Below are 27,414 nucleotides of genomic sequence, written 5' to 3' on the forward strand. Positions count from 1 at the left end.
CTCCCGTGTCTACAACTCAGATCCAGAAATTAAGAAGCCCGAATCCATTCTGCCACCTCATTGCCTGGTGAGAGCAGTGACCTGGCCAATCGAAGGCCGGGTACAGCGGGCCAATGGTAACAAGCCACCCCCTAGTGGTTGCCCGGAGAACAGACTTTTTGTCCCCGATCAATTACGATCCCAAGTCGTCCATTGGGCTCACACCTCCAGACTCTCCTGTCATCCGGGCATGCGCAGAACCCTGTTTGTCATCCAGCAGCGATTCTGGTGGCCCTCCATGAGGGCAGACGTCAAAGAATACGTTGCAGCCTGTCCCGTCTGCGCCCGGAATAAGAACTCCCACGGCGCCCGTATGGGGTTGCTGCATCCCCTACCCATTCCTTCGCGTCCGTGAGCAGAGATATCCATGGACTTCGTCACCAGGCTTCCAGCCTCGCATGGGCGAACCACCATACTCACGGTGGTAGACAGATTCTCAAAGATGGCTCACTTTATCGCCTTGCCCAAGCTCCCGTCCGCTAAACGAACGGCCACAGTGATGATGGACCACATATTCCGGGTTCATGGGTTCCCGAAAGACATTGTTTCCGATAGGGGGCCCCAATTCATATCCAGGTTTTGGAGGGAGTTTTGCAGGCTCATAGGGGCAACCGTGAGTCTCACGTCGGGCTATCATCCGGAGGCAAACGGGCAGACGGAACGCATCAACCAGCAGTTGGAGACAAGTCTCCGCTGCCTGGTCTCCCAGAACCCCTCCTCGTGGAGCAAGAACCACACCTGGGTGGAGTATGCCCACAACTCCCTGCCCACCACGGCTACAAGTATGTCCCCATTCAAGTGTGTGTATGGCTACCAGCCCCCAGTCTTCCCTGACAGTGAGCCGGAGGTGACGGTGATCTCGGCCCACGCCTTGGTGCGCCGCTGTCGTCGCGTCTGGTCGGCGGCACGGGCCATGCTGGTCCGACAGGGGGACCGGGTCAAGCGGATGGCAGACCGGAGGAGACGTCCGGCGCCCGTGTACCAGCGAGGTCAATGTGTCTGGCTGTCCGCCAAGGATCTCCCCCACCGGGGGGACTCCAGGAAACTGGCGCCTCGCTTCGTGGGTCCGTTCCCCATCGCCAAGGTCGTGCACCCGGCCGCGGTGCGTCTCCGCTTGCCCAGGTCCCTTGCAGTCCACCCCACCTTTCATGTCGGGAAGGTCAAGCCGGTTGTGGACAGTCCATTGGTGCCAGATCCTGCGCCGCCCCCGCCTCCGCGGACTGTGGGAGGTGGGATGGCCTACACCGTGAAAGAACTATTGGACGTGCGCAGAAGAGGCCGGGGCTGGCAGTACCTGGTGGACTGGGAGGGTTATGGGCCGGAGGAGCGGCAATGGGTGCCGCCTAGTTATATTTTGGACCCGGGACTGTTTGAGAACTTTTATGCAGCTCACCCTGAGGCTCCTGGGCCGTCTGGGATCCGGCCCTAGGGGGGGGGGGAGGTTATGTCATGCGGTCGCATTTATTTTTCCGGTTTTCTGTCTCGTCGGTGTTGTAACTTTACTTCCTGTTTTATTTTGTCATCCCTTCCGTTTCAGTTCGTGTTTCCTTCCTTGGTGTTTGGTTGTCTTGTCTTCCCTGATCCCGATTGTGTGCACCTGTGTAGTTGACACCAATTGTCAGCACCTGTGTCCCCGCCCTTTTGTGTGTATTTAGTCCGTGTCTTCCCCTTGTCATGTGCCAGTGTGTCTTGCCTCGTCCCGACCACCAGCGATTCTTTGACGTCCGAGCTCTCAGTAAGACTCCTCCTTTTTGTCTCGCCACAGAGCGACGCTTTTTGTTAGTGCCTTGATCCCCATAGCCTTTTTGTCTCGCCACCGAGCGACGCCTTTTGTTAGTGCCGTGATCCCCATAGCCTTTTTGTCTCGCCCCAGTGCGACGCTTTTTGTTTGTACTTTTTGCCACGTGTTTTCCCTCGCAAGAGGCGTTTTGAGTTGTACTTTTGATCAGTGTGTGTGCTGGAATAAATCAGAGAAAGAAACGACTCTGCATCCGAGTCCTCCGCCTTGTTCCCAGCCTGACAGGATCAAGACAAACGCCACAGTGTCCTTCACACTGGTGCTGTTGCCAATTCTCATGCCCTTTGTAACCTTGCCTGCAAAAGAATGCATGGCCAACAAAGGCCTCAATCACTTTCACGCCGTAATAATGACCCTCAAGGTTTAAGACAAATAAGGTATCGTTATCTGTTTTGGGGTAACGCGTGTCGAAAAAGGTCATGGGGCGGCAGTCCTCTTTTCGATACATTACAGTTATTTTCCGTTTGAGGACTTTCTCAAATTTATGGACATCGCCCAGACTCACAGGTGTTTGACAATCCAATCCTACACTCTCATGTAAGAGCCGCGCTTGTCTTGTGGCCTGTTTTGTTGTAAGTGTGTCATTTAGCAGATAGGTTAGTGAGAGAGCGAAACACAAATTATTGTCTTTATTACGAGGTATGTGTAGGTGTCGTTTTTTCAACCTCAAAATCTCTCTGTTGGTTGTGTTCAACAGCCTGCGACGCATTCCACCGCGCAATGGAGTGACTATTTGTACAATGAGCTCTAAGCCCTCATCAGCCAGAAGCTCTGTATTTGATTGGGCTAAACGTTCAAGCATGTTTGATACATTATCTCTGATAGAGTTTATATCACTAGTTTGCTGGTAGATGTGAGCTCTATCGTTACCACCCACTAGCTCTATCTGAATTACATCACCTGTTTGCGCCCTGCTAGCTACCTCTTGCATGACAGCATCTATTTTATCTTCAATCTGGAGGTAGAAGGTTGCAAAATCATTAATGTTCTGTTGCGATGGTATATTTAACTGTCGCCTTACCTCTACATTATTGAAATGCGGCCTATTGACTACAATAGAACCGCCGCGTTGGTCAGCTAATACAGAACCGTTGTTAGATTGCTGGGGCGTGTGTTGAAATGCTGGTGTGTTGTCATCAATAACGTCTATTTCGTGATCAATTATAACAGAGCAGTTGTTAGGCTGAAATATCGGCGGAACGTCGTCAATAGCAACCCTTGATGAATCGACAGTGTTAGCGGTCAACGGGTCAACCAGAGGCTGTGTATTTAGATTTTGGATGATGTTTAGCAACTGGACAGGAATGTCAGGACTGATACGCCCGTTGTTGCCATTAGCTTGGTTGTTTAATTCTGCTATCATGTTTAGCAATTGTGACGGGATTTGTGTCGGACTCTGTCCACCTTCATTCATACTTTGATTGTTCAATTCATCTATGACAGCTTGTAAATGGGTGAGAATAGCAGGACTGTCTGGTCTCTCCCCCTCTGACAAAGCCGTTCTCACATTGTTGAGCAAATCTGTTATTTGACTCGTACACACATTGTTAACGTTTGATAAATCTAGCTCTGGTGTGTCACTTCTTTGGCTTGTCCCGCTAAATGACGGCAAATCTATTTCATCAATGTTTGCTAAGAAATCTGACTCCGTTGACGTAAGGTTTGGATGATTCATTATATTTTCTTTTACAAAACACAACAGAAACAACACAAACCTATTTTGATTCGGCTAAATCTGTAAGAGCATGTATAATCTTAAAACACTCTTGTAACCGTCTTTTGTAGATACAGTTACCACGACACTTTAGAGGCCCCCTGCTGTTTGAGTGGTGGGTGTTGTAGAAGGGCTGCCCCCTCCTCCTCCGCCTCTTCCTCTCTCTCTCTCTCTGAGCCCTCGAGTCACGACGCTCACCTGGAAGTAGCTATAAAAAAAAAAACGGTTAAGCCGTTATATTACCAAAAATAGCAAGTCAAATGATAACATAGAAGGAATACTTCTAACTTTGTTTGTCGACTCTTGATGATGATTCAAGCCCTCGTAAGTAGACAGAGCTTCAACTAAAGTCCCAATGATCATCGTCACACACACATCTGGGTGTGGTGAAATTTGTCCTCTGCATTTAACCCATCCCCATGTGATTTCAATCCATCCCCTGGGGGAGAGGGGAGCAGTGAGCAGCAGCGGTGCCGCGCTCGGGAATCATTTGGTGATCTAACCCCCCAATTCCAACCCTTAATGCTGAGTGCCAAGCAGGGAGGCAATGGGTCCCATTTTTATAGTCTTTGGTATGACCCGGCCGGGGTTTGAACCCACAACCTTCCAGTCTCAGGGCGGACACTCTACTACTAGGCCACTGAGCTAGTTCTGAGTCCGTCGCTGATTCCGGCTGAGCGGTGCGGGTTGAGAGTGGATTGGTTTCAACAGTAACACGTGACTCTGATACCGCCGGTCGCGCTGGCGCTGACGTTTCGACTGCTCCAATATGGCGGTCGAAGGCAGCTTGTGTCGGCCGAACGCTTTTCCTAGTGGCCGCGGCCACGAGATCTGTTACATACATAAAATAAAATCAGCAACTAATACCCTCTATATTAACTATCTTAGATGCGCGATTGACTCACCGTAGTCTGATTGTGTTAGGTAAACGTCGCTAAAATCGTCGTCAAAAGATGCTTGGACATCGGCAAAAACAATGTCGTCTGCAAATATTATATAAACATTACATTTTGTTTTATAAAATAACCGCAGTGTATTATTATTATTATCGCGAGAAAGGTATTTGTCACGTCCCTGCGTCACCGGACTCCCAGCCAAGCCCCAATCAAGAAATTGCCAGCACCTGCTACAGCTCGTTAGGTACACTACTTAACCTCTATGCATTCTGCCAGTGGTTGTCAGTTCGTCTCCTTACCCTGCCCGTGACACCACTGCCTTTTGGTCCCCTGAACGGTCTCTGTTGCCAACTGTTTCCGTAAACTGACCGACCACGCCTGATCGCCGCCTATCTTGACAACCTGCCTGCCTCCGACTACGACTACGCGCTGTGCTCTGCTGCTCAGCCACGCCAGACCGCAAGTCCAGTGTTCCACTTCCCCTTTCCCCCCTTTTCAATAAAGGATCGTGTGCACTTGGTTGTCCTGTCTCTGATCCGTGACAGAACGAACTGACCAAATATGCAACCAGCACACAGTCCCTCCGCCCTGGACCGCCCGACCCACATGGAGTGGGACTTTAGCAAGATCACAGAGGAGATGGCGACATTGACGAGGATCGTCCGGCAGCAGCAACAGCAGCTCCTGCAGCACCATCAGCTCCACCAAGAACTGGTAGAAGCTCTCAAAGCCCTTAAAGATTTGGCTCCTCTGGCTGCTGCGACCCAATCTGCGCGAGCCCTGTCCACGACCGTTCCACTCAGCCCCACCGATCAGCCCGCCGTTATGTCCACGCCCCGTCCTGCCCCGGCGCCCAGGCAGCTCGAGGACGTCCCGGAGCCCAGACTCAGCAACCTCGCGAGGTTCGACGGTGATCCCAAGTACGTACGGGCCTTTTTGACAAACTGCCGCGTCTTGTTTAACCTCCAGCCCATCATGTTCGCCACGGAACCAGCCAAGGTGGGTTTTGTACTTACTCACCTTACGGGCGAGGCATGGCTGTGGGGAACGGCAGAATATGAGCGGCAGGGACCCGCCTGTTCGTCGTTCGATGCCTTTGCAGCTGAAATCCTGCGCGTGTTTGACTTGGGCTCAGCCTCGGAAGATGCCTCCGAGGAACTCATCACGCTGCACCAAGGCAGCAGATCCGTCGCCCAGTACTCCATCAAGTTCCAGACGGTGGCGCGTCGGAGCGACTGGAACGCCGCGGCTCTCATCGGCACCTTCCTCCACGGACTTGCGGAGTATATCAAGGACGAGATGGTGTCCTACGAGCGCCCTCAGACCCTTGAAGAGGCCATGGACCTGGCTGCGCGGGTGGATCGGCGGATCCAGTCAAGGCGACGCGAGAAGAGGAGGGTGACTCCGCCCCCCCGTCACAGTGACACCAGCCCGACACCTCGGATGTCAGGGAGAGCACCTGTTTTTCCGCCTGACCTGTCGTCCGCCAGGGATCCTGTCCACGTAAGCCAGCGCACCTTTACTACTCCTTCCACCCAGCCCGGCTGGCCGGAACCAATGGAGATAGGACGCACTTCCCTCTCGGCAAGGCGGCGTCGTAGGCGCCTCAGAGATAGGCTTTGCCTGTACTGCGGGGGTGAGGGCCACTGGGTGGCCTCTTGCCAGAAGAGGGCTAGGAGCACCCGCCTAGCAGGGATCCGTTTGGGAACGGTTTGCTTGCCCCCTGCCACCTGTCGCGACTCCCTGCCCCAGACCCGGTCTTCGACTCCAGCCCGTGCCCTTGCCTCTCGGCCCTCCGCTTCTTCAACCCGTAGGCAGCGGCCGCGGGCCCGGTCTCGTCGTCAGACGCAGCCTATGGCTCTGGCTCCTCTTCGGCTGCCGTTGCAATGTCCGCAGCCTGGTTCTACTCCGGCTGGTGAGGCGTTGCATTCCGACCGGCATCCTGCTCGAAGTCGTCCGGAAGAGACCCATTTGGTTCCCGAGCCGGCCCCCAGGTTGGCATCTCCCGATGCCACTGCTGAGGAGGAGGACTGGGCGGTGGTGCCACCTGCTGACGGTGTTTGGTCAACGTGTTCGTCTGACTCTGACTTGTCAGATTGTTGTTAATGTGCGTCTTGGGTTCCCCCCCTCCCGCCCGTCTTCCTGCTCTGGCTTGGGGTTCTGCTTTTGGGACGTCGGGAGCCGTCCCTTGGGGGGGGGGGGTTCTGTCACGTCCCTGCGTCACCGGACTCCCAGCCAAGCCCCAATCAAGAAATTGCCAGCACCTGCTACAGCTCGTTAGGTACACTACTTAACCTCTATGCATTCTGCCAGTGGTTGTCAGTTCGTCTCCTTACCCTGCCCGTGACACCACTGCCTTTTGGTCCCCTGAACGATCTCTGTTGCCAACTGTTTCCGTAAACTGACCGACCACGCCTGATCGCCGCCTATCTTGACAACCTGCCTGCCTCCGACTACGACTACGCGCTGTGCTCTGCAGCTCAGCCACGCCAGACCGCAAGTCCAGTGTTCCACTTCCCCTTTCCCCCCTTTTCAATAAAGGATCGTGTGCACTTGGTTGTCCTGTCTCTGATCCGTGACAGTATTAAAATGACTTACCTTTAACCATTCTCGAAAACAGCTTTTTAACGCGCTTCAACCCCCGTTGCTCAGAGCTATGCCTTGGCTTGTCTTGTCCAAAATGATGCTCGTCCACACCAAACTTTAAATTCGGCGGGGATAAGACCACGCCTATGGGCTCACGTGTCGCGGGGAGTCAGATAACTCTGGCCGTATCAAAGGGTCTACCTCATATCCTTGGCTCCAGTAATGCCGACTCCACTATTGTTTGTCAAATTATGCATCAACACCTTGCTTTTTTTTTATCTTTCAGATACCTGTGGCGGCATGCTAACGACACTTCAATGATTTTCTCAACAAAAAAAAAAAACCTTGATCCTCTAAAGTAATGTTTGCCAAATTACATGCGTCTCTCGCTTTCAGATAACTTTGGCTGAGCTATTGTTTCTCAAATTATATGTGACAACACCTTGATTTTTTCTCTTTCAGATAACTTTTGGCACCTGTAATGCCGCCTCTGTCACAAACACCCCCCCCCCTCCCTCTCGTGACCCCCCATTCTGACACAAACACCCCTCCCCTTCGCCTTCTCAACAAAAAGGCTCCCTTCAATCTCACACGTACGGGCCGGAAGCAAAGCTAGCTCAGAGGGCTTTTACCAAAGCTAGCTCAGGTGCTGCACCTGTCTTGATTCATAAAAATACATGCCCATACATATCCACATCTTAAAAATGGCGCCAGCGAACCAAAATGGCGACAGTCAAAGATGGCGCCGTCACGACTGGCGCCATCTTGATGCCCCCAACCCCGCCACAATTCAAAAGAGGGTGATTTATGGTACCATAACAAGTCATAAAAAGGTCATAACATTTTATGACCCCTAACTCATTTGCATATAAATAGACATCAAAGCTTGGCACATTGTATATCTCTCTCTCTCTCTCATTAACACCAAGAATGCTGGAAAATTGAACTCATTTATTGAAAGGCTGTCTCTGTAAGATATTTGCTCTGGCTGTATAGTCTGTGTATATAAGATGGAGTTGCCCTGAAATGTGTTTTTTTTTGTTTTGTTTTACTTTTTTCATTTTAGTTTGTTTGGGTTGTGTTTTTTGGTATTGGGGATGTCTTATTTTGTTTTTGTCGGCAAAATAATAACTAAAAAAAATAAAAAAAACATTGTCGTCGATTTACTTCCTGCTACGTAATGATGATGTAATTTGAGAGCGGTCCCGTACGCCCTCTAACGAAGGACCGTGGGACGTTTAATGTTGTTGCCCAGCAAACAAACCAACATTGCGTGCAAAAGAATGTTATTGTACGTTTTCCCAAAAAAACAACTCAAATAGACTTTAATAGCATACTAGAGTGCGTTTGTTGTGCGTGTTGTTTAACGCTAGTGTTAACTAGCCAGAAAGCTTTCAGCCGCTTTTGCGCCATTGACGCTAGATGAAGTTTTGAAGCTTACCCATCCATGTGCTTCACAAAAAAGTTAAGCTTGTGAGGTTTCATACGCACACTGGCGACCAAAGCCTTTATTGTCAAAATTAGGTCTGGTATTTGTATATGTAATCTGTCCGATTTTTTTTTTTTTTTTAGGTTAATGCCGTGGTATCAAATGAACTAATAATAATTATACTTACTTTACTTGTGTCGTAAAATGTTGGTAATTATCCGCATCTCACGGATCTCCATTTCTTAAGGTGTATCACATGACGCGTGTCATCTTTCGTCATCGTTTAACATCATTCTACATAATTCCATATGATTCAATACTTCTCCACATGATTCCACATTGTTCAATGTCATTCCGTATGATTCACTCATTTTATTTCATGATTCCAAGGCATTCCACATGCTTTCATATTTTGTCATTCAGCATTTCTACATAAATTGCTTCATCTATTTTCACTGCAAAATGAAAAGAATTGGCCTCACTTTAAAATCCACAACTAAAAACAAAATACACAAAGTATAATGAAAATGACAAAACAACTATAATCCCAACGGCAGTTAACTATATTATCATCAATGCAAAAACTCAGGAGTGACTGAGCAGGCTTCGGGGTTCTCACCAGTGTGGATTCTTGTATGACTTTTTAATCAAGTTCAAGTTTAAGTTTACTTTATTGTCAAAAATCCTATGTAACAGGGTTACCACAGAAGTTTGAAATTGCGTTTGACCAGTCTCCAATGTGCAGTTTAACTAAAAACATTTAAATAAGACATTGACATAAATCTCTTTCTCACACACACATACACACAACACACACACACACACAGCTAACTTACTCATACTGAATTTACAATTTCTTTCTCTGACATATTCATTCACAACATAAACATAGACAATGGACACTTACACATTGCAGTCATTCAAACACTAACATGCTGATAAACATGTGCAGTATTATACAATAAAATACTCTCTCTCACATTCACACACACGCACACACACACACACGGTGTGTAATAAGAGTATTGACAATACAGACCCACACACACACACACATACATACACAGCAGCAGAAGTACAATCAGTGGTCATAGAAGTAAAGTGAAAAAGTGTATAACTGTATATAAGGTGCAAGAGTAAAGTGCCAAGTGGCATGGTGACTTTGGAATGTTCAAGTGGTTTTCCTCAGTGTGTTCATGAGTCTGATGGCTTGAGGAAAGAAGCTGTTACTCAGTCTGCTTGTGCGGGACCGCTTCCCTGATGGTAGAAGGGAGAACAGTCTGTGTGCAGGATGAGTAGTGTCTTTGATGATGTTCATTGCCTTCTTGGTACAGTGTGAAGTGTACAGTTCCTGAATGGCTGGAAGGGGTGACCTGGTGATCTTTTCTGCTGTCCTCACCACCCTCTGCAGCGCCTTTTTGTCTGCAGCTAGGCAGCTGCCATGCCAAACAGAGACGCTGCTGGTCAGGATGCTCTCAATAGCACCTCTGTAGAAGGTGGTGAGAGCAGAGGTGGGGAGGTCGGCTCTTCTCATCCTTCTCAGGAAGTGGAGTCGTGTCTGCGCCTTCTTGACCAGCTCAGTGATGTTGGTAGTCCATGAGAGGTCATCAGTGATGTGCACTCCCAGGAACTTTGTGCTTTTCACAGACTCTACTGCACTGCTGTTGATGATGAGTGGGATGTGTGTTGGTTGTTTCTTTCTGAAGTCCACAGTGATTTCTTTTGTTTTGTTTACGTTGAGAAGCAGATTGTTCCTATCACACCAGGTGATGAGTTGCTGTACCTCCTCTCTGTATGCTGAGTCATCGTTGTCTTTGATGAGGCCCACCACTGTTGTGTCATCTGCAAATTTGATGATGTGATTCATTTCAAATCTGGCAGAGCAGTTGTGGGTCATCAGCGTGAACAGCAGGGGGGATAGCACACATCCTTGCGGCACCCCGGTGTTTATGACGGTGGTCGCTGAGGAGTTGTTTCCGACTCTGACTGTCTGCGGTCTGTTCGTTAGAAAGTCCAGCAGCCAGTTGCACAGTGAAGTGCTGACGCCTATTGTACTCAGCTTATTCACCAGATGTTGGGGGATGACTGTGTTGAACGCAGAGCTGAAGTCAATGAACAGCATCCGCGCGTGACTGTTTTTGTTCTCCAGATGAGCCAGGCAGAGGTGGAGTGCTGTTGCTATGGCGTCATCAGTGGAGCGCTTGGGGCGGTAGGCAAACTGGTATGGGTCCAGAGTAGTGGGGAGGGTGGATGTTAAGTGGGCCTTCACCAGTCTCTCAAAGCACTTCATCATGATGGAAGTGAGTGCTATGGGTCTGTAGTCATTCAGTGATGATGCTGGTGACTTCTTGGGTAGTGGTACGATGGTGGTAGCCTTGAAAATTGCTGGTATGATGGCTTGGTTCAGAGAGGTGTTGTAGATGTCTGTGAGGACGTCAGTGAGTGAGTCTGCACAGTCTCTGAGCATGCGCCCGGGTATGTTGTCTGGACCTGCAGCTTTCCTGGGGTTCACCTTGAGTAGGGTCCTCTTCACGTCCGCTGGGTCCAGTTGAAGTGTTGTGCTGTCTGGGTGTACTGGGGTTTTTGTGGGTATTGTGGTGTTGTTTTCTTCAAACCGGCTGAAGAAGGTGTTGAGAGAGTTAAGGAAGTCTATGTTGTCCTCACACGGTGGGGGGGATGGTTTGTAGTCTGTGACTGACTGGATGCCTTGCCACAGGCGTCTTGGGTCTTTTGTGTCTGTGAAGTGTGAGTTGATTTTTTGACCATATGCACGCTTGGCTACTCTCACGCCCCGGTGCAAGTTGGCCCTAGCAGTCTTGAGGGCCTCCTTGTCCCCAGACTTGAAAGCAGCGTTGCGTGCCCTCAGGAGCTCACGTACCTCCCTGGTGAACCAGGGTTTTTCATTTGCTCTCACTGTAATGTCTTTGGTGACGGTTACATCTTCCATGCACTTCGTTATGTATCCAGTTACAGAGTCTGTGTATTCGGTGAGGTTGACGTCCTGGTTGGTGGTGGCCGCCTCCCTGAAGACAGACCAGTCTGTGCGTTCAAAACAGTCCTGTAGAGCTGCTGTGGAGCCCTCTGGCCAGGCCCTTTAATGTTTAATGTTCCCTTTTGACCGAATTTCTGGCCACAAATTGATCATGAAAAAGATTTCTCACCAGTGTGGGTTCTTGTGTGCCTTTTTAAGTTTCCCTTGATTGAAAATCTTTTGCCACAAACTGAGCATGAAAAAGGTCTCTCACCAGTGTGGGTTCTTGTATGAGTTTTTAAGGTTTCATTCACTGAAAATCTTTGGCCACAAACTGAGCATGAAAAAGGTTTCTCGCCAGTGTGGATTCTTGAATGAATTTTTAAGTGTCCCTTATTATGGAATTTTTGGTCACAAACTGAGCATGAAAAAGGTTTCTCACCAGTGTGGGTTCTTGTATGAATTGTTAAGTTTGCCTTATGACTGAATTTTTGGCCACAAACTGAGCATGAATAAGGTTTCTCGCCAGTGTGGGTTCTTGTGTGCGTTTTTAAATGTCCCCCCTCAGAGAATTTTTGGCCACAAACTGAGCATGAAAAAGGTTTCTCGCCAGTGTGGATTCTTGTGTGCGTTTTTAAACTTCCCCTATGAGAGAATTTCTGGCCACAAACTGAGCATGAAAAAGGTTTCTCACCAGTGTGGGTTCTTGAATGAATTGTTAGATTTCCCTTCTCAGAGAATTTTTGGCCACAAACTGAGCATGAAAAAGGTTTCTCGCCAGTGTGGATTCTTGTATGACATTTTAAGGTTACCTTACGACCGAATTTTTGGCCACAAACTGAGCATGAAAAAGGTTTCTCGCCAGTGTGGATTCTTGTGTGCGTTTTTAAACTTCCCCTATGAGGGAATTTCCGGCCACAAACTGAGCATGAAAAAGGTTTCTCACCAGTGTGGGTTCTTGTGTGCGTTTTTAAGTTTTTCATTCTTGTGTGAATTTTCATGTGTTGTTTCAAAACACTGTTATTAGTACAACATTTCCCACACAGAGAACATTGCCTGTGTTTGTTTTGAGACTCATCATCATCAGTAGCAGCGGCAGCAGGAGAATGTGACGACACATCATCACTATCTGATGGTGGAGCTGCTTGTGACCCTCCGCAGTGGTCACCATCCCCTTCTCTGGTCATTTGTTGAATTGAGCTGCAGCTTGGAGGCTCCGCCCCTTTGCTCACCTCATCTTGACCCCCATCTAAATTCTTCACAGGAACACCAGTCAATGGCATATTATAGGTATCCTCCTCCTCCTCCTCCTTTTTAATGTCACAGGAGTCTTCTTCCTCCTCTTTAATGGCCCAGGAGTCCTCTCCCTCCTCTTTAATACAAGACCGGTCCAGCTCTTCCTCCTCTTTTAAGGTGCAAAGAAACTCCCGCTCCATTTGTTCACTGAAGTGATGGACCTCTTTGCCCACATCTTCCTCTTTAATGTGAGTGCGCTGTGGCTCCTGCTGCTTCGGACGAATAGCTTCACTGATGTCTGCAAAACAAGACAAACACATGCCGTCTTGGCCCGAATGTAAGATGATGTTTTTTGCATTGAAATAAGACTGAAAAAGTGGGTGTCGTCTTATATTCGGGGTCTAGACATTATACCCATTTTCACTTGTGTGCAGCGGTAAGTTAAAGGTTGCCGGAGTCTTTGTCATAAAGTGAGTATATACATTTCATTGTTAATACTGTCCACTGTTGTGCCGTTTGTCCGATCGCGGTTTGCTTAGTGTGCGCGCCGTTTGATTGACAGCTCCGGGGCGATCATAATCGACTGTGTTGCTGTGATCGTGTGCGTCTTTGACACAAAGTGAGTATATACATTTCATTGTGTGCGATTGGCTGGCAACCAGTTCAGGGTGTCCCCCGCCTACTGCCCGATGACGGCTGGGATAGGCTCCAGCACGCCCGCGACCCCCCGTGGGGACTAAGCGGTTCAGAAAATGAATGGATGGATGGATGGATGGATGTTATTACTGTCCACTGTTGTGCCGTTTGTCCGATCGCGGTTTGCTTCATGTGCGCACCGTTTGATTGACAACTCCGGCATGCTCATAATCGATTGAGTATGTTGCTGTGATCGTGTGCATCTTTGACACAAAGTGAGTAAAGTGGAGCCTCGGTTTTCGACCACAATCGGTTCCAGAAGGCTGTTCGAGAAGTGAATCGTTCGAATTCCAAATCGTGTTTACCCATTACAAATTATGAAAGAAAATTAATCCGTTCCAAGCAAAAAATACGAAAACAAAAAAAACGCCATTTTTAAGCATTTTTTTATTTGCGCATTTTCGTTTGATCGCGCAATCGTAGCGCACCGCCGACCACGCAATCGTAGCGCACCGCCGACCGCGCAATACTGGAACAAGACACAAATGGGCGAGATGCGAGAATAAGGATCTGTTGGAATGCTACTACTCCAGCAACCCGAGCGAGAGGGGTTACATGCGGAGAATGCGGGAACAATGGCAACTTCGATACCCACAGTCAACACTATCGGCCAAGCAACTAGTAGCTCAATGTTCCAATATCCATAAACGGCACCTGCTATCACAGCTCGAGATTGATGAGATACAACACAAATGCCATAGCGAAGGTCAACCAGAGCACCAGGTCAGAGACGAGTTAAATCCATGTACAAGTCCAGAGGTTGGGTACGAAACCGCAATAAGCACAATCAAGCAAAACGAGGCAGCAACTGACCTGAACAACAAGATCACGGTGAGAATGAATGCTCGGGAAACTAGATACACACTGCAGAGGCTAAGTGAAGTACCCTCAGAAAGTCTCCTAGAAGATGTGAATGCAGCACTGACAACAATTCCTACGGCTACCATCACTGAAACCAATGAGCTGATATACACCTCAGCAGCAGTGATCCTAGAAATGCTTGGCTACAAGAAGAATGACCATATGCGACCACAACAGTGCCCACCATAGAAGAGAAGGCTGGAGGCCAAAATCAAGATAGCACGGAGAGACGTGAGCCAAATGACAGAGGCCCAGAAAGGTGCAATGAAAAAGCAAATTCCCAAGAAATACAGCCAGATGCCCATACCTGAAGCACTCGAAACTGCCAAACAAAGACTCCAAGCCTTGGCCAGCCGCCTAAAGAGGTACACAAGAGAGAATGAAGCCAGACGAATAAACAGGTTGTTCACAACACAACCAGCGAAAGTGTACGCTCAGTGGCAGGGGAATAATAGCAGAGCAGACCCACCAAGGCTGGAAACTGAACAGTACTGGAAGGATATATGGGAGCGGGAGGCATCACATAAGAAGGATGCACAGTGGCTGGTGGCTCTGAGAAAGGACCACAGCAAGCTCCCTGAACAGAACCCAATAACCATCACAGTGGCAGACATCCAGAGAAGAGTCTCAGGAATGAAAAACTGAACAGCACCAGGCCCTGACATGATCCACAGCTACTGGCTCAAGAAACTTACAACTCTCCATGAGCGCCTGGCAGCACAAATGAACCAGCTGCTAAGGGATGGGACTCACCCTGAATGGCTAACCCAAGGGCGTACGATCCTGATCCAGAAAGATCCTTCAAAGGGTACAGTCCCATCCAACTACCGGCCAATCACCTGCCTCTCCACAACAGGGAAGCTGATGTCAGGAATAATATCAGATAAGATCAGCGGGCACATGGATCAATACATGAGCAGTGCTCAGAAAGGGATTGGTAAAAATACCAGAGGAGCAAAACATCAACTCCTGGTGGATAGAACAGTCACCCAAGACTGCAGAACCAGACGTACCAACCTGAGCACTGCCTGGATTGATTACAAGAAAGCATAGGACTCAATGCCACATACTTGGATCACTGAATGCTTGAGGCTGTGGGACTCTGAGAACCTTCATCGCCAACTCAATGAAACAGTGGAAAACCACACTTGAAGCCAATGGCAAGCCACTTGCACACGTGACCATCAAATTTGGTATATACCAAGGAGACGCTCTGTCCCCAATGCTGTTCTGTATAGGACTGAACCCCCTCAGCCAAATAATCAACAAGACGGGCTATGGATACCAACTCAGGAATGGGGCCACCATCAGCCACCTCCTCTACATGGATGACATAAACCTGTACGCTAAGAACGAGCGGGACATTGACTCCCTGATCCACACTAACAGGATCTACAGCTCTGACATCGGAATGTCATTCGGACTTGAGAAATGTGGCCGCATGGTGACTAAAAGAGGAAAGGTAATCCACACAGAGGGGGTCTCACTCCCAGAAGGAACAATAGCAGACATTGAGGACAGCTACAAATACCTTGGAATTCCACAGGCAAATGGCAACCTTGACGAGGAAACAAGGAAAGCACCCACAGCCAAATACCTCCATCGAGTAAGGCAAGTCCTAAGAAGTCAGCTCAACGGCAAGAACAAGTCCCTAGCCATTAACAGCTACGCCCTACCAGTAATCAGATACCCTGCAGGAATCATACGGTGGCCAAAGGAAGATATACAGACCACAGATATCAAGACACGGAAGCTCCTAACCATGCATGGAGGGTTCCATCCCAAGTCCAGCACCCTGAGACTGTACACTAGCCGTAAAGAAGGAGGCCGAGGACTAGCGAGCGTGAGAGCCACTATCCAAGATGAAACATCCAAGATCCATAAGTACATCAGGGATAAGGCCCCAACGGATCACGTGCTCAGTGAATGTCTCAGACAATGGGCATCAAAGGAAGATGAGGTGCTGGAGGGACCATCATGGGAGGACAAGCCCCTACATGGGATGTACCACCGAAACATAGCTGAAGTGGCTGATATCCAGAAATCCTACCAATGGCTAGAAAGAGCTGGTCTGAAGGACAGCACAGAGGCACTGATCCTGGCTGCACAAGAACAGGCCTTGAGCACCAGAGCAATAGAGGCCCAAATCTACCACACCAGACAAGACCCCAGGTGTAGATTGTGCAAAGAAGGTCCTGAGACAATTCAGCACATAACTGCAGGGTGTAAGATGCTGGCAGGTAAAGCATACATGGAGCGCCATAACCAAGTAGCTGGAATAGTGTACAGGAACATCTGTGCAGAGTATGGACTGGAAGTCCCAAGATCCAAGTGGGAAACACCTCCAAAGGTGGTAGAGAATGACCAAGCCAAGATCCTCTGGGATTTCCAGATCCAGACAGACAGAATGGTAATGGCGAACCAACCGGACATTGTGGTGGTGGACAAAGAGCAGAGGAAAGCCGTTGTGGTTGACATAGCCATCCCAAATGATGGTAACATTAGGAAAAAGGAACATGAGAAACTTGAGAAATATCAAGGGCTCAGAGAAGAGCTGGAGAAGGCCTGGAGAGTGAAGACTTCAGTGGTACCTGTGGTCATTGGAGCACTAGGGGCAGTAACACCCAAACTGGAGGAGTGGCTGAAACAGATCCCAGGAAAAACATCTGACATCTCAGTCCAGAAAAGTGCAGTACTAGGAACAGCAAAGATACTGCGTAGAACCCTCAAGCTCCCAGGCCTCTGGTAGAGGACCCGAGCTTGAAGGGAAAAAGAGACCACCCATATATATATATACATACATATATTTTAGAAAATATTTTCCTAATGGACTTTCCAGAATTTAAGTGGACCTCAGTGCGCAGGGAGCTTAATTTGGTCCAATCGCGCAACCGTAGCACGCCGGGCGCTCACTGTCGCATTGCTTTAGGAGCGTCTTTGTGTTTTAGGATGGCTTTACTGCTCCCACTTCCTTTGGAGGCATGATTAGAGTTGATGCAATCCTCAGAGTAACGAGAACGTAATAACGAACTGAGTCAGTTGGCATGCGGGTCTTCTCGCCTCAAACTCGTGAGGTTCGACAACCAAATTTCGTCCGACATCCGAAGCAAAAAAATCTCGAATTTCTTGTTCGAATACCAATTTGTTCGAGAACTGGGACGTTCGAAAACCGAGGCTCCACTGTATACACATTTCATTGTTACTACTGTCCACTGTTGTGCCGTTTGACCGATCGCGGTTTGCTTCGTGTGCGTGCCGTTTGATTGACAGCTCCGGCGCGCTCCTTTAAGTTTGCCTCGCATCGTACGAGTAGCCGTTACGCAGCGGCACGCCGACTAACAGTCGCCAGCAAATTTATTTTGTTGTCTTGATCGATGACTTATATTTGGTGTGTTGCCGAGAGTATTTCATTTATGATTATTTATTATTATTTTTTTGCCAATCATTCAGTAAAGCAATCAAAACTGAACCGCGTCTTCCCTCCTGTGTTCTGAGTGATGCCCAGGGGTGGAAAGAGCATAACCATACAGTCCTTAGGGTCCCCAACAATAGCGGTAGCAGTTTGCATTATTTTATTACAATGTTTTTCCTTATTCAGATTTGTTTCAAGACTACAGTTAGACTTCACTTTGATGGTTAATGCAGTTATTGCAATTTTGTTGTTTTATCACAGTAGATTGGTTTATTTACATTCCAAAAACCAGACGCCATTCAATTACAAATGAGATTACACTTTAGTTTACACATTTAAATGTTCAGATATTAAGATGTGATACAGTTTTTGCATGATTTGAATGAGGCAAAATAATATGCTTTTTCTCTCGAATATATTGTTATAATCATTTGTTTCAGATGTAATTATTTCTGTATAAAAATTAGATTTGGTGTTCAAAAACATTGACAAAGAGGGGGTCGTCTTATAATCAGGGTCGCCTTATATTCGTGGCAATACGGTATTAACATGAAAGTTACAGTTAAAAGACAAAATGGCAAAACCTATACATGGACTTCTTCAATCTGCCTATCACACAATTAACACTGGAAGAGGATTCATAATAGAAAATAGGTATTTCCTAAGCAAGTACTAACCGGCTCTGTGTAACACAACATAAGGCTGTAGCCAGAGATCTTCCAGTCGTCGACGACGACGGTGCTTTTCCTCCACGTACTTTGCTCTGGTCCTTGCAAACATCTTCACACTGCAATCACGACACATGTTCAACAATGTTTGGCTAACAAAGGTGTCTTTTGGACAGCGGCGTGCGAGCTATTTGTTGAAGTAATTGAATATAGGTTATCCCATATTTACGCAATAGTATTGTGTTGTGCTAGATAGTTTAGCAAAAAAATAAACTAAGACCTTCTGCACGTACAACAACGACAAACCTTGGTTTACACCAAACCTCAGGATGCTGCGCTAAGCAAAGGAGGTTGGCCTACAGGAGTGGGGACCGGGACCTGTTTAGGCAGACCAGGAACACACTGAACCGAGAGATCAGGAAAGCCAAGAGGTGTAATGAGGAGAGCCTGGAGAGAAATCTCTCTGCCAATCCTGATCCCTCAACAGTGTGGAAAGGTCTGTAGAGCATCACAGGCTACAAGAAATCAACCCCCCGTCCTGTGGAGAACCCAAGGCTTGCAAATCAGCTAAAAAGGTTCTACTGCAGGTTTGATCGGTCCTCCCACACAACAAGACCTCCTGCAGCACAATCAACATACTCACCTCCCCCCACAACCTCCCTGTCCACAGCTGCATCATCGGTATCACCTCCTCTCTTACAGAAGCCGTGCCCACACTTCAGATTCGCAAGGAGGAGGTGTGTCAGATGTTCCAGAGACAAAAGGTCAGGAAGGCACCAGGCCCAGACGGCGTATCAACCTCCTGCCTGAAAGTCTGTGCTGAACAACTGGCACCCACCTTTGCACGGATCTTCAACCTTTCCCTGGAGCTGTGTGAGGTGCCCTCGTGCTTCAAGAGCTCCATCGTCGTTCCGGTGACCAAGAAGTCAAGGATTGAATGATTACAGACCTGTCACCCTGACATCTGTGGTCATGAAATCCTTCGAGAGGTTAGTATTGAACCACCTGAAGGTCATCACGAGACCCCTGCTCGACCCCCTGCAGTTTGCCTACCGGGCAAACAGGTCGGTGGACGATGTGGTCAACATGGGACTGCACTACATCCTGCACCACCTGGACACTCCAGGGACGTACGCCAGGATCCTGTTTGTGGACTTCAGCTCGGCGTTCAATACCATCGCTCCTGACATCCTCCACCAGAAGCTCATCCACCTCGCGGTGCCTGCCTCCACCTGTCAGTGGTTAACCAGCTTCCTGACCAACAGGAGACAGCACGTGAGGCTGGGGTCCATCACATCTGAAACCCGGACCACCAATACTGGCGCCCCCTAGGGGTGCGTCCTCTCCCCACTGCTCTTCTCTCTCTACACTAACGATTGCTCCTCGGGCGACTCTTCTGTGAAGCTCCTGAAGTTTGCGGATGACACCGCTCTCATCGGACTGATCAGGGACGGTGACGAGACTGCGTACAGACAGGAGATGGAGCAGCTGGTCTACTGGTGCAGCCAAAACCACCTGGACCTGAACCCGCTCAAGACCGTGGGGATGACAGTGGAGACTAGTTACTGCAGTGGTTCTTAACCTGGGTTCGATCGAACCCTAGTGTCAGTTTCAGGGGTTCGGCAGAGCCTCCACTGTGGAAGCCCGAACACGTCTGATTTATAAATTCGTGATAACGCATATCCGAACTGGCCTCGCAAAGGCAACAGCAGAAGTCACACTGATTTGCAGGTCTGTAATTTATTTTGAGTTCATGCATTGTGTTGGTTTTGTTCTTAGAACAAGGTGATGTTCATGCATGGCTCATTTTGTGCACCAGTACTAGACATTGATGTCTTGAATTTGAAAAAATAATAATATTTTTTTCACCAAAGAGGGGTTCTGTGAATGCGCATATGAAATTGGTAGGGTTAGGTACCTCCAACAAGGTTAAGAACCACTGAGTTAGTGTAATGAGGTGTTAGGTATGATTGGGGATTAGGTGTATTAAATTAGGTATTTTCACTTTCATACTGGTCACAGGAAGTTCAACATGGCACCTCATGACAAAGAACTCCCTGAGGATCTAAAAAAAAGAATTATTGCTGTACATAAAGATGGCCTAGGCTATAAGGAGATTGCCAACACCCTGAAACTGAGCTGTAGCACGGTGTCTAAGACCATAAAGCGGTTTAAGAGGACAAGAGGCCTCGACATGGTCCACCAAAAAAGTTGAGTGCGCGTGATCAGCGTCATATTCAGGGGATTGGCTTTGGAAAACAGGCGTATGAGTGCTACCAGCATTGCTGTAGAGGTTGAAGGGGTGGGGGGTCAGTCTGTCAGTGCTCAGACCATGCACACTGCATTCAATTGGTCTGCAGCCAAGCAGACTAAGGATATGGGTTACAGGAACCATGTCTGATGAGACCAAGATAAACATATTTGGTTCAGATGCTGTCCAGTGTGTGTGGCGGCAACCTGGTGAAGAATACAAAGACAAGTGTGTCTTGTCTACAGTCAAGCATGGTGGTGGAAGCGCCATGGTCTGGGGCTGTATGAGTGCTGCTGGCACTGGGGAGCTACAGTTCATTGAGGGAACAATGAGTGCCAACATGAACTGTGGAAAACTGAAGCAGAGCATGATCCCCTCCCTCCATAAACTGGGCCGCGAAGCAGTATTCCAACACAATAACGACCTCAAACACACCTCCAAGATGAACACTGCCTTCCTAAAGAAGCTGAGGGTGAAGGTGATGGACTGGCCAAGCATGTCCCCAGACCTATATGTCTGTGGGGCATCCTCAAACAGAAGGTGGAGGAGCGCAAGGTCTCCAACATCCACCAGTTCCGTGATGTCATCATGGAAGAGGATTACAATGGCGACCTGTGAAGCTCTGGTGAACTCCATGCCTAAAAGGGTTACAGCGGTGCTGGAAAATAATGGTGGCCACACAAAATATTGACATTTGGGTCCAATTTTGACATATTCAGTTGGGGTGAACTCACTTTTGTTGCCAGCATTTTACACATTCATTGATGTATTTTGAGTTACTTTGAAGTAACAATACATTTACTTTGCTATCCAAGCTCTACAGTGACTACTTAACATTGTATCAAAGTGTCATTTCTTCAATGTTGTCCCATGACAACAAATGATGAAAACATTGCAGAAAAAATGAGAAGGGTCTACTCACTCTTGTGAGATACTGTAGACTTTGTCCGAAAGCAGACCCAGCAGAGGCTGTACTTTCTGAGACGGCTCAGGAAGTTCAACCTGCCACAGGAGCTGCTGAAGACCTTCTACACTGCAATCATCCGGTCTATCCTCTGCACCTGTTTGGATCGGCCACCAAACAAGACAAGCACAGACTGCAGCGGACAATCAGGACTACAGAAAAGATAATCGGGACCAACCTCCCATCTATCCAGGACTTGTACCTGTCCAGGACCAGGAAACGTACAAGTAACATCTCTACAGACCCTTCTCTCTCACCCAGGTCGCAGTCTGTTCGAACTATTCCCCTCCCGACGCCAAAACCAGCAGGAACAGACACAGCTTCTTCCCCCAGGCTGTTGCTCTGATGAACTCACACCACTCATAGAGAGTCTCAGAGACATTACTGTGCAATAATATCCTGCTCTCGATGCTTTACCTTTGGATTGTCCATATAATGTGTGTCCACTCTGCAACCATTGCAGCCTGGTCAACCTGTAAGAGGGATCCTCCCATCTTTGGTCTCTTCTCAAGGTTTCTCATTTCCCCTAGTAGGAGTTTTAAGCTTTTTCTTGCCCTTCTGGGAGTTTAAGATCAGGGGATGAGAATAATTGTCAACTTTTGCACATGTTGTCCTGTATGTTGTTAGCTACCTAAATGTTGTACAGAGGCAGAGATCTACCGGAGTCAAATTCCTTGTTTGGCATGCTCAAATTTGGCAAATAAAGATCGATTCTGATAAAGTTAGCACTGTGGTAGCTACCATGCTAATGAAAGCGGCCCACACTTCTGTACTGCAACCAAGCAGTACCACAAGTAACGTTGCTAACATGATAACTTAGGTCCATCGTCGTAACTTACCTCTTTTGTCGTTGCGGGTGTCGTGTAGCTAATGTTACTGATTCACCACATAAGTTGGGCGTTTATCTGATGCAGTCAAATAGAATGCCATAAGCTTCTGTTTGAGTGTATTAAGCCACGCCCGGGTTTGTTGTCGTCGCTTTACTTCCTGCTACGTAATGATGATGTCATTTGAGAGAGGTCCCGGACGCCCTCTAGCGAAGGACCGAGGGACATTTAATATTGTTGTTGCCCAGCAAACAGACCAACATTGCGTGCAAAAAAATTAAAAAAAAACATCTTGTGCAGGTTTTCCAAAAAAAAAAAAAAAAAACTCAAATACATTTTATTAACGTGCGTTTGTCGTACGTGCTGTTTAACACCATCGTTTGATATCATTCTACATAATCCCATATGATTCAGTACTTCTCCACATGATTCCACATTGTTCAATGTCATTAGGTATAATTCACTCATTTTAATTCATGATTCCAAGGCATTCAACATGATTTCATATTTTGTCATTCAGCATTTCTACACAAATTGCATCTATTCATCTATTTTCACTGCAAAATGAAAAGAATTGGCCTCACTTTAAAATCCACAACTAAAAACAAAATTAAGAAAGTATAATGAAAATGACAAAACTATTATAATCTCGAGGGCAGTTAACTATATTTTCATCGATGCAAAAACGCATGACTGACTGAGCAGGCTTCAGGGTTCTTGCCAGTTTTTAAAGTTCCCTTTTGACCGAATTTCTGGCCACAAATTGAGCATGAAAAAGGTTTCTCACCAGTGTGGGTTCTTGTGTGCTTTTTTAAGTTTCCCTTCACTGAAAATCTTTGGCCACAAACTGAGCATGAAAAAGGTTTCTCACCAGTGTGGATTCTTGTATGACATGTTAAGGTTTCCTTTTCAGAGAATTTTTGGCCAAAAACTGAGCATGAAAAAGGTTTCTCGCCAGTGTGGATTCTTGTGTGCCGATTTAAATGTCCCCCGTGAGAGAATTTTTGGCCACAAACTGAGCATGAAAAAGGTCTTTCACCAGTGTGGATTCGTTTGTGCATTTTTAAATGTCCCCTCAGAGAATTTTTGGCCACAATCTGAGCAGGAAATGTTTTTCTTTCTTGTGTGCATTCTCATGTGTTGTTTCAAAACAATGTTATTAGCACAACATTTCCCACACAGAGAACATTGCCTGTGTTTGCTTTGAGACTCAGCAGCAGCAGCAACAGCAGCAGCAGGAACATGTGACGACACGTCATCACTATCTGATGGTGGAGCTGCTTGTGATCCTCCACAGTAGTCTCCACGCCTTCTCTGGTCATTTGTTGACTTGAGCTGCAGCTTGGAGGCTCCGCGCCTTTGCTCACCTCATGATGACCCTCACCTAAATTCTTCACAGGAACACCAGTCAATGGCATCTCATAGGTATCCTCCTCCTCCTTTTTAATGTCACTGGAGTCTTCTCCCTCCTCTTTAATACAAGGCCGGCCTGGCTTTTTCTCCTTGTTTATGGTGCAAAGAATTGTCTGCTCCATTTGTTCATTCAAGTGGTGGACCTCTTTGCCCACATCTTCCTCTTTAATGCAAGTGCGCTCTGGCTCCTGCTGCTTAGGATGAATAGCTTCGCTGATGTCTGCAAAACAAGACAAACACATATTAACAATGAAAGTTACAGTTGAAGAGAAACTGGTCAAACCTACACAAAGACTTTTTCAATCTGCCTACCACACACGATTTCAATAGAATTCTACTAAAAATAAACACTGTAAGAGGATTCATAATAGAAAATAGACGTGTACTAACCTGCTCTGCGCAACACAACATAATGCTGCATCCAAAGATGTTCCAGTCGTCGACGACTACGGAGCTTTTCCTCCACGTACTTTGCTGTGGTCCTTGCAGACATTTTCACACTGCAACCACTGTCAGGTCTAAGGTAGGAACAGACTGTTGGGTTCATCAAGCAGTTCACAAGCAGTATGGACATCTCATGATACACTCGTGACTTTAGTTAAACAAGGATGTTGTTGTCAAAGTCAAAGTCAAAGTCAGCTTTATTGTCAATTTCTCCACATGCCAAAGACACACAAAGAAACCGAAATTTCGTTCCCCCCTATCCCACGGTGACTAGACATGGCTCAAAACAGGCAAACAAGTATAACAAAAGCGTGCTGAATAAATAATGAATAAATAACACAACAATAAATAAATAAATAAGAGGAGCAGAAAAAAAGAAAAGGAGCAAGTGCGCGTACAGCAGACATTCCCGAAAATAGCGCAACAGTGCCGCACGCTACGCAGAAGGGGGTAGCGAGTTCAGGGCCCTAACAGCCTGGAGAAAGAAGCTGTTGGCGAGTCTGGTGGTGCGGGAGCGCAGGCTCCTGTACCTCTTCCCAGAGGGCAGAAGGTCAAACAAAGAGTGAGCCGGGTGACTCACATCTCTGGCAATCGAGGTTGCCTTGCGGGCGAGATGGGAGGTGTAAATGTCCTTCAGGGAGGGGAGCGAAGCACCAATAATCTTACCAGCCGTATTCACTATGCGCTGCAGGGCCTTCAAGTTCTGTTCAGTGCAGTTACCACCCCAGACAGCGATGCAACTGGTGAGGACGCTCTCAATGGTGCCATGGTAGAATGTAGACAGGACTGCCTGAGGAGCACATGCACGCCTGAGCTTCCGCAGGAAGTACAGGCGGCGCTGAGCTTTCTTTGCCAGTGACGAGGTGTTTGCGGACCAGGAGAGGTCCTCACTGATGTGCACCCCCAGGAACTTGGTGCAGCTCACCCTCTCCACCACAGCACCATCGATGATCAGCGGCAGGTGTGTTGTGTGACCCTTCCGGAAGTCAACAATGATTTCCTTGGTCTTATTGACGTTCAGCAGGAGGTTGTTGTCCCTGCACCACGTGGTCAGAAGGTCAACTTCCGACCTGTACCGAGTCTCGTCGCCCTTCGTGATGAGACCCACCAGAGTCGTGTCGTCAGCAAACTTCACTATGCGGTTGTCGCTGTAGGTCGCAGTGCAGTCATGCGTCAGCAGGGTGAAGAGCAATGGACTGAGAATGCAGCCCTGGGGGGCCCCCGTGCTCAGCGTGATGCTGGCGGAGATTTTGTCGCCAACACGCACCACCTGAGGCCTCTGACAGAGGAAGTCCAGTATCCAGTTGCAGAGGGAGGTACTGAGGCCCAGCTCGTCGAGTTTGCAGATGAGTCGCTGTGGCACAATGGTGTTGAAGGCAGAGCTGAAGTCCACAAACAGCAACCTCACATATGAGTCCTTTCTCTCCAGGTGGGTGAGGGCCGAGTGGAGGGCAGAGCAGATGGCATCCTCAGAGGACCGCTTGGCACGGTACGCAAACTGGAAAGGGTCAATGGTGGGGGGGGAGAATGGACTTGATGTGCTCCATGACCAGCCGCTCAAAGCACTTCATGATGATGGGCGTCAGTGCCACAGGGCGGTAGTCATTGAAGCAGGACGGTGCAGGTTTCTTCGGCACAGGAACGATGGTGGCAGCCTTGAAACACGAGGGGACGATGGCCTGCTGCAGGGAAACGTTAAAGATGTCCGTGAAGACACCCAACAGCTCCCCAGCGCAGTCCTTCATCGCTCGACCCGGGATGTTGTCAGGGCCCGCCGCCTTACGGGTGTCAATAGCGGCAAGCGCCCTCCTCACACCGTCGGCAGAGAGGCGCAGGGGCTGCTCGTGTGGGTGGGGAGTGGTCTTCAGCGGGCAAGTGCTGTTCTGGGCGTCGAAGCGAGCAAAGAAGCGGTTCAGATCGTTCAGCAGACGGACGTCGCCCTCACAGCTCCTCGGCGCGGGCTTGTAGTCCGTGATGGTCTGAATGCCCCGCCAAAGGCTACGTGCGTCCTTGCTGTCCTTGAAGTGGGTGGAGACCTTGCACGAGAACGCCTTCTTCGCTTCTTTGATGCCTCGGGACAGGTCGGCCCTCGCTGTCCTCAAGCCAGCCTCATCCCCCGCTCTGAAAGCCTTGTCCCTGGCCCTCAACAGTCTGAGGACAGCGAATCATGACTCCAGCCATATGATCCTGAGCTAGTCACACGCTCCCGAGTAGGGCTGGGAATCTTGAGGCACCTCACGATTTGATTACAATTCAGAGGCTACGATTCGATTATAAAATGATTATTGATGCATTTTTAATTCATGTATATGATGCACTTTTTCCACATTTCTTTTTGTCTCACTGAATGAGCATTCATCACTTGCAGTTCAAAAAACACTGCATTTGTAATAAGAAACAAAGAGTTGAACTACTTTTCATTATATGTTATTAACCTTTATGGAAATATCCATTGGAATGGAAATGCATGAACATTTGAACTATAGTGTTCCTGTATAAGAACAGGAGTTGATCCACATGCTCAGATGAGAGTGTGCTGCGTTGTGCAGTGATGATGTCTCCTGCAGTCGAAGAAACTCGTTCTGCAGCAACACTGGTGCCTGGAATACACAGGTACCTCTTGGCAAGCCTGGAAATAAGAGGAAAATGTACTGCATTCCTTGACCACCAGTCAAGAGGGTCTTCAGAGAGACATAGAGCTGGAGTACTAGTACAGTACTTAACTTCTTCTTGAGTCCTGGCGTAGGCAGATCGGGGCTGTGGCTGCCTTTCGGCTTGAGTGAAGTGCTTCCCCAGCAGATCCTCCAACAGGGAAGATGACAAAGCTCTGTGTTCCTCTTCCATGTCTATGTTTGGTGGGTCCTCTTCCCCTGCAGCAGGTGTTTGTTCCTCGTCCTCTTGCTCATGTTGCTGTAGGTAAACAAATAATGAGGAAAACGTGTAAACAAAAAGGCTCAAATGTTAATCACAACTTCATTGTTAAATTGACATTTGATACAAATGATTGAATTTGATATTGGATTATGTGCAAAATAAATAAATGTTATATTGTGCAGAATATGCACACAGAGTAAAAAAAGCCAGTCGATGTCCAGAACTCACCGTTCTCAAAATGGGAGGGGGGCACAAATATTCACGGCTTGACATTTTTATAGCGTTCCTGTCACAATTTTTATCCCACCACCTTTCACTTTGCTTGGGACAAAAGG

Source organism: Syngnathus scovelli, chromosome 21, assembly GCF_024217435.2.
Source record: "Syngnathus scovelli strain Florida chromosome 21, RoL_Ssco_1.2, whole genome shotgun sequence".
NCBI lineage: Eukaryota > Metazoa > Chordata > Actinopteri > Syngnathiformes > Syngnathidae > Syngnathus > Syngnathus scovelli.